General features: G+C 41.7%; 1 long non-coding RNA gene across 1 annotated transcript; it reads right to left on the minus strand.

The window, feature by feature from the left end:
• Positions 1-581: 581 nt before the first annotated feature.
• LOC135550172 (uncharacterized) lies at positions 582-13,099 on the minus strand. The gene is made up of 2 exons (XR_010457084.1): positions 13,012-13,099; positions 582-1,001 (listed from the first exon to the last, which is right to left on the minus strand). It is a non-coding gene; the product is annotated as an uncharacterized LOC135550172 (long non-coding RNA).
• Between the last annotated feature and the right edge of the window lie 197 nt (positions 13,100-13,296).

Genomic DNA, 13,296 nt, shown 5'->3' on the forward strand with positions numbered 1-13,296 from the left:
ATGTGAGGGTTTAAGTTCTTTTATGGCTTGTCTTTCGATGCGGGTGACGTTGTCCTCTCTATCTGCCTGGGTGTGATAGTTGTGAAGGGTGTCTTGGTCGGTTCTGATTAGGTTCTTTAACCTCCTATCTGGGACAGATTAAAGGAAGGGTGAATGGTAAATGGTTGTCATTTGTCTGATAGTCAAAGTAGTCTAGAAGTTTAAGTCGTCGATGATATTTATGTGTGTCCCTATGAAGTTCCTCCCAGTCAAATTTACCAGGGCGGGGAATGAAAGACAATCCCCCCTCTCCAAAAGTTGGGTCTGTGCTGTTGTGAGTTGAAAAGACTTGGATAAATTCATGATGTTTGATGAGAGGGGGTCAACTACCCCCTCTATTGGGTAATCTAAGAAAGCAACTGGGGAGGAAAGGGGGGAGAGAGTACAGGGGGTTGGGGGGAAAAGAAGGGTGTGGCTAGGCGGTCAATGTTGCAACTTGCTGTAAACAGTCTACAGTGTTCATAACATCTTGAATAAACATAACATTATTTTTTATCCAGAGTGCATCAAACATGAATTAGAGCTTGTTTATGGAAAAGTGCTTATTTCAATGTTGCAACTTGCTGAAAAATCAAATCAAATGTATTTATATAGCCCTTCGTACATCAGCTGATATCTTTGAGTGCTGTACAGAAACCCAGCCTAAAACCCCAAACAGCAAGCAATGCAGGTGTAGAAGCACAGTGGCTAGGAAAAACTCCCTAGAAAGGCCAAAACCTAGGAAGAAACCTAGAGAGGAACCAGGCTATGTGGGGTGGCCAGTCCTCTTCTGACTGTGCCGGGTGGATATTATAACAGAACATGGCCAAGATGTTCAAATGTTCATAAATGACCAGCACGGTCGAATAATAATAATAATGCAGAACAGTTGCAACTGGAGCAGCAGCACGGCCAGGTGGACTGGGGACAGCAAGGAGTCATCATGTCAGGTAGTCCTTGGGCATGGTCCAAGGGCTCAGGTCCTCCGAGAGAGAGAAAGAAGGAGAGAATTAGAGAACACACACTTCGATTCACACAGGACATCGACGAGGACAGGAGAAGTACTCCAGATATAACAAACTGACCATAGCCCCCCGACACAAACTAATGCAGCATAAATACTGGAGGCTGAAAACTGAACTGTCCAGTGTTCATTTCAACTCGAATAGACAGCACAGCAAAAACTGGACATCCAGAGTGCATCAAACATGATTTAGAGCTTGTTTATGGAAAAGTGCTTATTTCTGCATGTCAATGTTGCAATTTACTGTAAACAGTCTACATTGTTCATAACATCTCGAATAAACATAAAAAATGTTTTTATCCAGAGTGCATCACACATGAATTAGAGCTGGTTTAAAAACACTTCTCATCTCACATCCTTACATTTTATGGTTCTACAGGAAGAGAATTGTAGGCCTACTAGCTGGTGATGCTGAACTGTCAGAATTAGCATCGTCATCAGGAACCATTTCCCCCTCACTCCTCTCCTCCGGCACTGACAGTTCTTTGGCTCATTCTGGGTTCAATTCAACATCTTTCTCTGGATTTTTGGACTTGAAAAATGTCAACCTCTATTGCCTTTTCTTATACATTTTTTTTTAATGTGGCTTTTCCACGATTCAAATTCAGTAGCGAGACGACTACACTTGGCTATGTGACGTGATTACATAGGGACCTCTTCACTAGCTGACCACCACTACCATGATCTATGTTAAGATCAGTTACTTAACCCCACTGGCCCTCCCCATAACCTCTATGTACAAATAAGAGAGCAGGTTTTGAATCATTGTGGCAGGATAGGATGATTATATATAAGGATCACCGCGCTTTTACATGATGGTCTTTCTGGGGGTCGGGATAAATAAGGAGGAGTCAACTTAATTTATTAGAATGTCAAATAATGAATAAATCATGCCGCGAGAGGTACAGAAAAACTCACATCGTGGATAAAAAAATGGTACAACACTGGTACATTTCAACCATATGAGACTTGACGCAGGATTAATAATGGTAACTTCAAACCATGTCAGATTTAACAATATTGGATACTTTACGGTACATACCGTACCAATATATACATAATACAGCCTGTGTCACACTTCAATCAAAGTGTGTTACCTTAAATGTTTTAAACAGGCCTAAAAAAACAAGAAATGCTATCTGAAGTGGATGGTGACTGCATTTCCATCCACCGTAATTGCTGGACTATTAAGCGCACCTGAATATAAACCGCACCCACTGATTTATTAAAAAAAATATGTATTTTGTACATAAATAAGCCGCACATGTCTATAAACCGCAGGTGCCTACCGGTACATTGAAACAAATGAACTTTACACAGCCTTTAAACGAAACACGGGATGTAAAACCAAAATAAATAGGCTTTAACGAAACACGGCTTGTAACAAAAATTAAAACAGTAGCCTTCCAAGAAAGTCATTGGTCACTATCTTCCTCCTTCTGTGCACTGAAACCACTGAAGTCATCTTCGGTGTCGGAGTTGAATAGCCTCAGATTTGCTTAATCTGATGTTGGATCGTTTTCATTGTTGCTCTCGTCACTTTCACCCAGAGGCAAATACCCCGCTGAGCTGCCCCTTCAACATGCAGCAGTCCAGCCTTTCGAAACCCGTTGATGATAGTGGATTTTTTTGACAATGCTCCACGCTGTCAGGATCCACTGGCAGACTTGACCATAAGTTGCTCTTCGCATGCGGCCCGTTTTAGTGAAGGATTTCTCCCCACTCGTCATCCAAGCCTCCCACTGAACACAGAGCGCCACCTTAAATGCACGATTTACACTGATGTCGAGTGGCTGCAAATACTTTAGGCCATCTGCTTTTCTTCCCTCTGAAAGGTTTGTTGTCTTTTTGCACTGAGTCAGTTCCTCACGCTGCTGTTTACAAAGTCTTATAAATCGACTCATTAAGGCCAAGCTCCCATGCAGCAGCTCTTTCCTTTTCAGACAGCCAGATCGATCGCCTTCAACTTGAAAGCTGCATCATATGCATTTCTCCGTGTCTTTGCCATGAGGGTGACAAAATTACTACCGTAATCAGAATGATGGGAAGTTTGAGCGGGCTCGATTTACGTCACATTATGTGACGGTGCTCAGTTTTTTTGGCGGCATGAATCTTGTGAAAGCGGGAAAAATCCATAAATTAGCCGCGTCATTGTATAAACAGCGAGGTTCAAAGAGTGGGAATAAAGTAGCGGCTTATAGTCCGGAAATTACGGTATGTACTTCCTTCCCCCACACACATCCCTCCATACAAGTGCCATCTGTCAACTTTCAGTACAAACCACACTTGAAGCAAATTTAAACATTGAATTAAACCGAAAACTACTTCCCCCTAATGTATCCTGGAGAGAGAAAGATAATACCACACGTCATGAGAGAAATGAGACACACTTTGAGAGCATCATTCCTAACAAGTGTAAAAAAACGATCCTGTAGAGGTTACCTCAAACAGTTTGTAAAGGACACAGGGGACATTTGGGACATAGGAATTAATAATGATACATTTTTGACCATTTCCAATTATTACCACTCAATTCTATAGTTTGGGTAATACCAGTGATTTAAGCATGTAATATAAAACAATCTGTTTCCATTACGTGGCATTGTATCCAGAATTTAAGTAGATCCAAATAAATGTTTTTGTACCAAATATCGAGTTGATAAGCCAGCACTAACTTTTTTAAGGACTTCGCAGATTTGTTAAACAACAGGTTTCATATTTTGACTAGTTGATGTCACAGGGACAGTCATTACAGAACATATGTCAATGCAATTGGTCAAAATGACAAGATTACAAGAAAGGGTCTCTGGGAATGTTTACTATTCTGCTTAACGGGACAATATCATATATTACATGACACTATCATCTGATGTGTCTGAAGTATGATTCTGTATATGTAACAGGGTTATATTGGTGATTCCCCTTGCCAATGGGTTTTTGGTTTGAGTTTGTCTTGCCTTCACCTACTCAACATGGCATCTTATTGGCTGGTTTGCGTAGCTTGCTTACGAGGGGGGATGTTCCAGTTAGAATCATCCCAGTGAACAAGCACCAAACCAGTGGTAAGTTGTTGGTTGCCAAGCACTGTACATAAAAAAGTGATTCTTATACTCTCAAGTGATGATTTAAATGTACAATTTATATCAAATTGTTTGTAAATGTTATTCGAACATCACATATAAGATGCAACGGTTTTTGGAGAATATTTGTTGTGCATTTTGTTGTAAAGAATTCCCGCCAGTACTAGCTAGCAACTTACTGTGTCTGGTGGGGGGATTCATATATTTTATACAGTGCGTGAGTGAGTTGGATGGTGAGACGTGCATTGCATGACGTGCAATTTTGTGCCGTTCCTAACAGAATAAAGCTACATGACTGGTGCTACATATTGGAGTTCCGTGTCGATGACTGATTGTACACAACGCAAGATAAGTACTGTTACATATACACATGGTTTAATCAAGACATCCTGAACAAGACGGCCATTTTGTTTATTTTTACCATGCATTTTACCACACCTATTTGTTAGTGGTGTTGAAACCGTCTTTGATTTATTGTGTTTTAGTGGGCTCTTCACGGGTTGGCACACACATTACATTTTCTGAAGTATCTATTGTCCGAGTTTTGGTTGCACACATGTAAATTCTCTTGATAAGAAATGTACTGAAAAACCCAATGTAAACCTGGTACAAAATGTTTGAAATATCTTTTTTTTTAAAGAGTCTGAAATACAGGGAAAGAAAAGGGAAAGAAACACTCACTTATGGGGTTGAATGACTTCTGACCTCTGAGTTAGGCCTCTGAGGCTTGAGCTGACAAAAGAGTTAGTCTGCATTCCATAGACAAGATAGCCTGAAGGAGTAGAACAAAACCTTCATTGATCCTAATCATCCTGGCATCTGGGAAATGTCACCAGATGCAGATTTTTTTTTATTTAGTATTTTATTTAACTAGGCAAGTCAGTTAAGTACAAATTCTTATTTACAATGACAGCCTACACCGGCCAAACCCTAACAATGCTGGGCCAATTGTGCGCCGCCCTATGGGATTCTCAATCACGGCAGGTTGTGATACAGCCTGGATTCGTACTCGGGTGTCTGTAGTGATGCCTCCTGAGATGCAGTGCCTTAGACCGCAGTGCCACTCGGGAGCCCCCAGAGAACAACAGGGTGTACCTGAAGTAGCTTATGATGCCCCCTGATCGGGGGGGGGGGTGGAACCAGCCAATACTAAGCATTTTTGGGTCCCCAATATAATGTTTTTTTTATTCAATAAAGGCTAAACTCTCGGCAACTCACATTTCGAGGTGTGTGTTGAACAGCTTCATTATTGCAATAATTAATCAATTTTAAATTAAGATGATTGTTTGAAGAAATGACAGTCTCAGTACTATGAATTTCTATGACACCTTACAGACAAAGCTTGATTGGGTAAAGGATAAGGTCTTTTATATGAAAAAGTGTATTGCTGTTGGTTTTATTTTTGTTCTTGCTTCAATACAAATCTCACCAGATTGTGTCTGCTGGGTGGTTGGGATTTCTCCCTAAGGATTAGCCCTCTGACTCCCTGACCCTGTAACTCTGCGGCGAGGTCGCCGATATGTTACCTTAAAATTTTGCGATAAAGCAGGCAATGTGAGGGAAAATGTTGTCTCTCGAGATTGAATTGTAAACAACATCTCCTCTCCCTCTATCTTGGTTTGTGCAGGTGACTGTGACCTCCTCCTCAGACCAATTGGCAGTACTTCCAGAACATTGTTCTGGGAACCAAAGGGGATATCTCAGTTTCAAGGTCTCAGCTTGGAGAGAAGAAGCGAGAGAAATAATGGAACTGCCCAGGCAGCGCTCCCGACCAACATGTGCTATGGTACATTATGTTTGTTGGAACCTCTCCAGCTTGCTGATAATAAAGGATGATTCATTTAGGTTTGACTGATTCCCTAGTGAAAATTTCCAAGACACCATACTGTGTCCTTCTCCTGCGGGCACATTCTGAACCCCCACACCCACAATATCAGCATTGCCTGTAGCTTAACTGGATATTGTTGTATTGAATGTAAGAAAATAGCTACGCAAAGGGCCAGATAGGTAACCATTTACAGTAAACTGTTAATTATTAGCCTACTTAGTCAATGAGCACCAGCCTGACTGAAGATCTAGCTAAGTTAGCTACAGCAATTAATGTAGAAATCTCCCCTTTCTACAGCAGGTACCTCTGGCCGGGCTGCTTTATCTTGCAGCAGGTAGACTAATGTTGATTGACTTACTTCATCTAGCTAGCATGAGGGACAAACTAATATCCACTAGTTAGCATGACTATAGCCAGTAGCCAGGCCAAAAAAGTACATGGACCATGCTGGAGTCTGCCCAGATGCTCAAAAGCCTTGAACATCTCCAACTGACCAATTTGTTGCCTCCATTATTCATTTTTAGCTTTAAGAGTTATTGCTTAGTGTAGCTGCACTGTTTGTAGTCAGATTTACCTTATGCTTTGAAAATGGAGCCACTGTCTCAATTTGTATTCATTATGGATCCCCATTAGCTGCTGCCAATGAAGCTGCTACCCTTCCTGGGGTCCAGAAAAATTAAGGCAGATAAAATGTTTTACAATACATTCACAACATATTAAGTGTGTGCCCAAAGGCCCGTACTGTACTACCACATATATACATCACAATCTGTTTACATGTGTATATGTGTGTTTGTACACGTGTCTGTGCCTATGTTTGTGTTGCTTCAGAGTATTAACAACATTTGCAACACTGACATCATTGCTTGAGACCAATCATTGAGTACAGCCATTTGTAACCCCACCCACCGGCCTACTTGGTTTGAGGTTAGTACCAGATATCTAACAAACGGTAGGAGTGAAATCTTTGGAAAAATTGGACCCTTGCCTTTTGGCTTATCCATTTGTGGTTTCGGGGTGGGTGAAAAGAGTTGGGTGCTGTGGAATCGGTGAAAGTAACCCGAAGTGGTCTTGTGATAATTATTTGTGTTACTGGAGGTCAGAGGGAGCAGGCGCTCTGAGCCAAATGACTGGGGACAAGATATGTGAATTGTTTTGCGCTCACGAAAAGGGTGCCATTGAAAGGAGTGATTACTGGGGTAGCGGTAAATGTGAAAGTGGACCAACTGAAGGGGAAGATTCACTGGCTGCAGTCCAAACACGTTATTTTTACCCCCTCAGCCCTTGCGCTATCCACACATTGTCACGCTGATCCTCAAAACGGGGGCCCATCAGGGGAGCGTGCTTAGTCCCCTCCTGTCCTCCCTGATCACCCACGGCTGTGTGACCAAGCATGACACCATCATTAAGTTTGCTAGCTTCATACTATTTTTCTGACAATGCCCGAAAATGGAGCCTTCTTGATTACATTTGTGGATTTAGTGGAGTAGGGAGGTGGGTTTTTAATGAGTGTAGGGTTAGATGATGGGGTATTGGTTGATTTATTTCCAAGCAAAGTATTAGGGAGTTATACTCCAGTGCAGTTGGTAGTGCAACATCTGTTGGATGCCAACCACCTTTAAACCTCATCGAAGATATCAAACGAGGCTGAATATCCTGCTTGGTTCCAGGAATCAAGCGGGCCGTGAGCAATTGGAAACAAAACGAGGAACTGTGAAAATCACGGCAGTGCAGTGGAAAAGCCGCCATGATTAATTGTTTTTATATATTTTTAAACTCTTTATTAAGTTTTACACAAGACAAAGCAATATAAACAATTATACTCAACTAGGAAAAAAAATACAAATAAATAAATTGCTTTAAAGATACCATACTTTAAACAAGTTAAACACCAGGCAGAAGGCTACAGAGGTTAAAGGGCAATCTATAGTACAGGGGCAGAGCAAACACCTCACCATTGTTCCTGTAAACAGTCAAGGGATAAGGGTGGAGAAGTGCAACTCACAGACAGTCATGGCCACAGACCGACCATCCACTGGATCAAAAATAAAGTTTACAATGCTTTAAAATAAAAAAAATAGAATGATTATTCATGTAGGCGTGAACAACATGTAAAAATAACTGGGAAAAACAAGCTCACACTTCAGTGTCTGCCCGGGCAAGATGAACAAGGCGTCCGCGGATCACAATCAATAAGCACATGGACCTTAATGCCCCCCCCAGCAAAAACACAGAGAGAAGCTCCTCCAACCCTTAAGTCACAGGGGGGTCAAATACAGACTTATTTTAGTTTTATTGGAATGCCATCAGAGGATGGACTGTTTAAAGTAATACCGGAATGGAGCCCAAGCCTCATTAAACAGTTTGGGGTTCCCACGTGAATTGAATTGAATTTCTTCTAGTTTCAGAGAGCACAACACATCTCTCACCCAATATTTATAAGATGGGGGAGCTGCCATCTTCCAGTTCTGTAGTATTAGCCGTCTAGCTAAAAGAGTTGTATAAGCAACAGTGTCCGACTAGATTCTTGATAGGGGGGTACCCATGGGCAGTACTCCAAAAAGGGCTGTAAGGGGAGACTTATCTATAACAGTGTCATATCAGAGAAACATTTAAATATTAATTCCCAGAAACCTGACAGTTTATGACAGCCCCAAAACATATGCAACAGTGTGGCTGGTTCCACTTGACATCTGACAGGTAGGATCAAAATCAGAGAATATTCTTCCAAGTTTGGCCCCCGACCAGTGGATACGGTGAACCACCTTGAATTGAATGAGGCTGTGTCTAGTGCTAAAAGAGGATGAGTGCACCCTGTGCAGTACAGATTCCCAGGTGTCTTCCCCAAGTTCCTCCCCCAAATCCTTTTCCCATCGAGTCTTTAAAGGCACCAAAGAAGGGTTCTGTAAGTCATGAATGATTGCATATACATCTGAAATTGCACCCCTAGGAAGCTTGTTCAACTCCAAGATGCTCTCTATAGCTTTATTCGCTATAAATCCAGGTGTGTTAGCTCTGACAAAGTTTCTAGTCTGGAGATAGCGGAAAAAGTGGGATTGGGGGAGATTGAACTTTTCCTGCAGCTGAGAAAGAGGCAAATGTATCATCAAAGAATAATAATTGGGCCAGCAAGGAGAGGCCGAGTGAGTGACAAATGCCAAAAGCCACATCATTCATAGATGGAGGAAATAAAATGTTCTGATTTATTGGGCCTGATAGAGAAAAGCCTCGGAGGCTAAAGGCTAAACAGAACTGATTCCAAATTTTAAGAGACTGCTTTACAATTGGGTTGACACACCTTTTGCCTAGGGACACTGGGAGAGACGAGCACAACACAGAGGAAAGTGCTGCAGGTTTACACGATTCAGACTCCATCTGGACCCAGAGTGGTCTAGGGCCAGTAGGATCAGTCTGCAGCCAGTACAGAACGGCTCTGAAATTTGCAGCCCAGTAGTATGTCTGAAAATTTGGTAGAGCTAAACCCCCCAATGACCTAGGCTTCTGTAAATGTTTTCTACCAATCCGTGGTACCTTGCCATCTCAGATAAAATGCATGAATGTTTGAGCCAGTGAAATAAAAAGGATTTTGGAATAAAAATGGGTAAACATTGAAATAAATATAAAAATTTGGGCAACACATTAATTTTAATGACATTAATCCTTCCGATAAGAGAAAGGGGTAGCGAATTCCAAAAAGTAAAAGATTGTTTCAAGCTGTCTGCTAGAGCAATAAACTTTTCCTGAAACAAATTTGAATATTTCCTTGTCACTTTTACTCCCAAGTAGGTGAATTGATCCCGGACAATCCTAAACTGAGAACTTGTAAAAGAGCACTTTAAAGCAGCCTTGTTTACCGGAAAAAGCTCACTCTTGCCTAGATTCAGCTTGTACCCTGAGATTGATCCAAACTTTTTAAGAACAGATAGGGCACGTGGCAATGAGGTATCGGGGTTGGAGATAAACAGAAGGTTGTCAGCATATAGCGAGACTTTCTGCTCCCAGCCCGCCCTGATTATACCTTGAATGGCATCATTAGAGCGTAGTGCAATGGCGAGAGGCTCGATTGCCAAAGCAAACAACAAGGGGGAGAGTGGACAACCCTGTCTGGATCCGCGGTGCAAGGGAAAATAGTCAGAGGACAAATTATTAGTCCGAACCGAAGCCATGGGGGAAAAATAAAGAATCTTTATCCACGTAATGAATTTGGGGCCAAATCTATAAAGGGCAGCTGTTAGGTAATCCCACTCAACGTGGTCAAACGCATTTTCGGCATCAAGTGAGACCACTACCTCCGGGTCCTCCGACGCTGGGGAGTACAGTATATTCATAAGGTGCCTAATATTGAAAAATAAATGCCTATTTCTCACAAAGCCAGTCTGGTCAGAGTGTATTACTTGGTGCAGCATGCCTTCCATACGGATGGCTAGAAGCTTAGCTAGGATTTTGTAATCACAGTTTAAAAGCGAGATTGGGCAATAGGATACACATTCCAGGGGGTCTTTGTTTTTCTTTAGTAGTAATGAAATTGAAGCCTGATAAAGACTAGGCGGTAGCTTTGAAGTATTAAGGCACTCTGCAAATAGTCGAGACAAGAATGTGTAAAGCAGACCAGAAAACGTCCTGTAAAATTCGGTTGGAAAACCGTCCGGACCAGGTGATTTACCACTTTTCATTGCGGACACTGCTGTTGCAATCTCCTCAAGCGTAAATTCTTCTTCTAGACGGTCATGGGAGTCTGTATCAATTGAAGGCATATTCAAGCCATTAAATAAGGAGTCAATCAGCAAAGGGTCTTGAGGGGATTCAGAGGTGTATAGTGCAGAGTAAAATTGTTTAAATTGATCATTAATCTCTTTATGTATAACTGTGGTGGCACCAGACGGGGTCCTTATTTGTGGGATTAAACGTGAGGCCTCAGATTTACGGATCTGATGCGCAAGGAGTTTACTGGCCTTGTCGCATTGTTCATAGACTTTGTATCGAGCTCGCAAGAGTAACTGTTCAGCTTGCCTGGTAGAAAGCTCATCAAATTCAGATTGGAGTAGTTGGCGCTCTTTATGCAGATCAGAGGAAGGATCCGTAGCATATTTCTCATCCAATGTGGCTATGGACTCGCTCAGGTCCCGAAGTTGCTAGGAGCGAACTCTGTTTTGGTTGGCTGTATAAGAAATAATTTGGCCACGTAGGTATGCTTTGAGAGACTCCCATATGGTAGAGCAGGACATACGTGGTGTTTCTAGGAATAAGGTGATTTCAGATTAAATGAAATTGACAAACTCCTTATCTGAGAGTAAAATGGGGTCGAGACACCATTGATAACACATAGGAGGTCGCTGGGGAAACTCTAGTTCAAGCACTAATGGTGAATGGTCAGAGATAACAATACTCTCGTAAGTACACTGCCGAAGGTGAGGCAGGAGTTTTTTATCCAAAAAGAAGTAATCAATCCGGGAGTATGTTTGATGAACATGAGAATAAAAGGAATACTGTCTATCTGTAGGATGTAGGAAACGCCAGGCCTCAAACATAGCATATTTCTGAAGAAAGGATTGAATAAGTAGGGCACATTTAGATGGGCCTGTATTTGTTTGTGAGGACTTGTCAAGAACTGGGGACATTTTACAGTTGAAATCCCCCCCTAAAATCAACAAATGAGAATCTAAATTGGGAATAGCAGACAGAAAGGATGAAATGAAACTTGTGTCATCCCAATTGGGAGCATAAACACTAGCCAAAACAAGAGGGGTAGAAAAAAGTTCACCGGTTACTATGACGTATCATCCCTTAGGATCAGCAATAACCTCAGAAGCTACAAAGGGAGTAGCTTTATCAACCAGAATAGCAGCACCTCTTGATTTACTATGAAAGTTTGAGTGGAACACTTGACCAACCCAGTCCTTACGCATCCTAAAATGCTCACCAGTCCTCAAGTGAGTCTCTTGTAGAAATGCAATATTTGCATTCAAACCCTTTAAGTGTGTCAACACCCTCTTACGCTTCACCGGGTTGTTTTAACCCCTTTGGCGTTCCATGAAATGTACTTGATCGCATTATTTCGGCCCCTCTGGGCATTCCCGTTATTCAATCCTGTCATTAGAGCATAGAATGGAAAAGCGATGAGCGCCCAAAACCCCCAGAATAACTTGTCTCAGAGTAATGTACGGTGGTAAATGTTTGGAAAAAGTACAGAAAAAAAAACTAAAAAGACAGAATGACAACATTAGAACTGAACAATTCAACCTGCCCCCCCACCCCCTCCCCCCATCCCAGACAATACTTCCCCAAACGAGGTACAAGCCTAAATAGAACATATTCTCTTCGCACAGTATGTCTGTGAGAGTGCGGTCTTAAACCTAAACCCACAGTCCCGCTCTTTAAAGTCGCGTTTTGTTAGTGGATCAAGCAGCAAAAAGAAAGATTTGTATGTAATTTTTCCAAATAAAAAAAAGGCGAATCCCTTGTGCAAACGGAATGACAAAAGCACCACTTGTAGATGTATATAATTGTATTCCCAGTCTTATAACAGGCATTGAGAGAGAGAAAATAAATAAAATGTATAAAGGCTCTCAGCCAACAATCTAATTTGAAGTAAGGAAATCGTAGTAAGACAATCAAAAATAATAGTAATTATAATAGTAGTCTAGTTGACGCTGAGACAGTTTACAACCAATACCAAAAAACTAAGTGTGCGCAACGTTGAATGTTTGCTGGGCATAAATGACGCTCAAAACTTTCAAAATTAAAGTGAGACCCCAAAAACCGTGAAGCCTCGGGAGACATTTACTGTTTACTGGGTCAATGCAAATGGATACAGTAAACAAATAACCAAAAATATTGAGTCATGTGTAAACAAACTAAATAGGTGAGCGAGACAGCCTAGAAACACAGGAGTTAAGTAAAACCTCAATACAATTACATTAAAATGACTGAATGCTTGTAAGGCACGCACACTAGATGATCAAAACATTAGATCACATCAAATAAGCCTGAATAGTTTCACCAACTATACAAGACTAGCCTGTTATATCTAAACATAATTGTACCACAGGTGGGTTACTTACTATCCACAGTTTGCAAGCAACAGTTGCTGAACTGTGAGCATGTTCAAGACTTCTTGATGTGACGTTGAATGTGAGCCATAGCCTCATCCGGAGATTCAAATGTGTAGTCTTTACCCTCATGAGATATCCATAAACGGGCCGGGAATCGCAGTCCGTACTTCACACTTGGATGGTCCCGAAATACTCGTTTGGCCTGTCCGAAAGCTGCACGCTGCCTGGAAACAGTGGGGGAGTAGTCCTGGTAGATGGAGAAGCTTTGTCCTTGAAAGCTCAGAGTGGTATTGC

The sequence above is a fragment of the Oncorhynchus masou genome, chromosome 12 (genome assembly GCF_036934945.1).
Source record: "Oncorhynchus masou masou isolate Uvic2021 chromosome 12, UVic_Omas_1.1, whole genome shotgun sequence".
NCBI classification, from domain to species: Eukaryota; Metazoa; Chordata; class Actinopteri; order Salmoniformes; family Salmonidae; genus Oncorhynchus; species Oncorhynchus masou.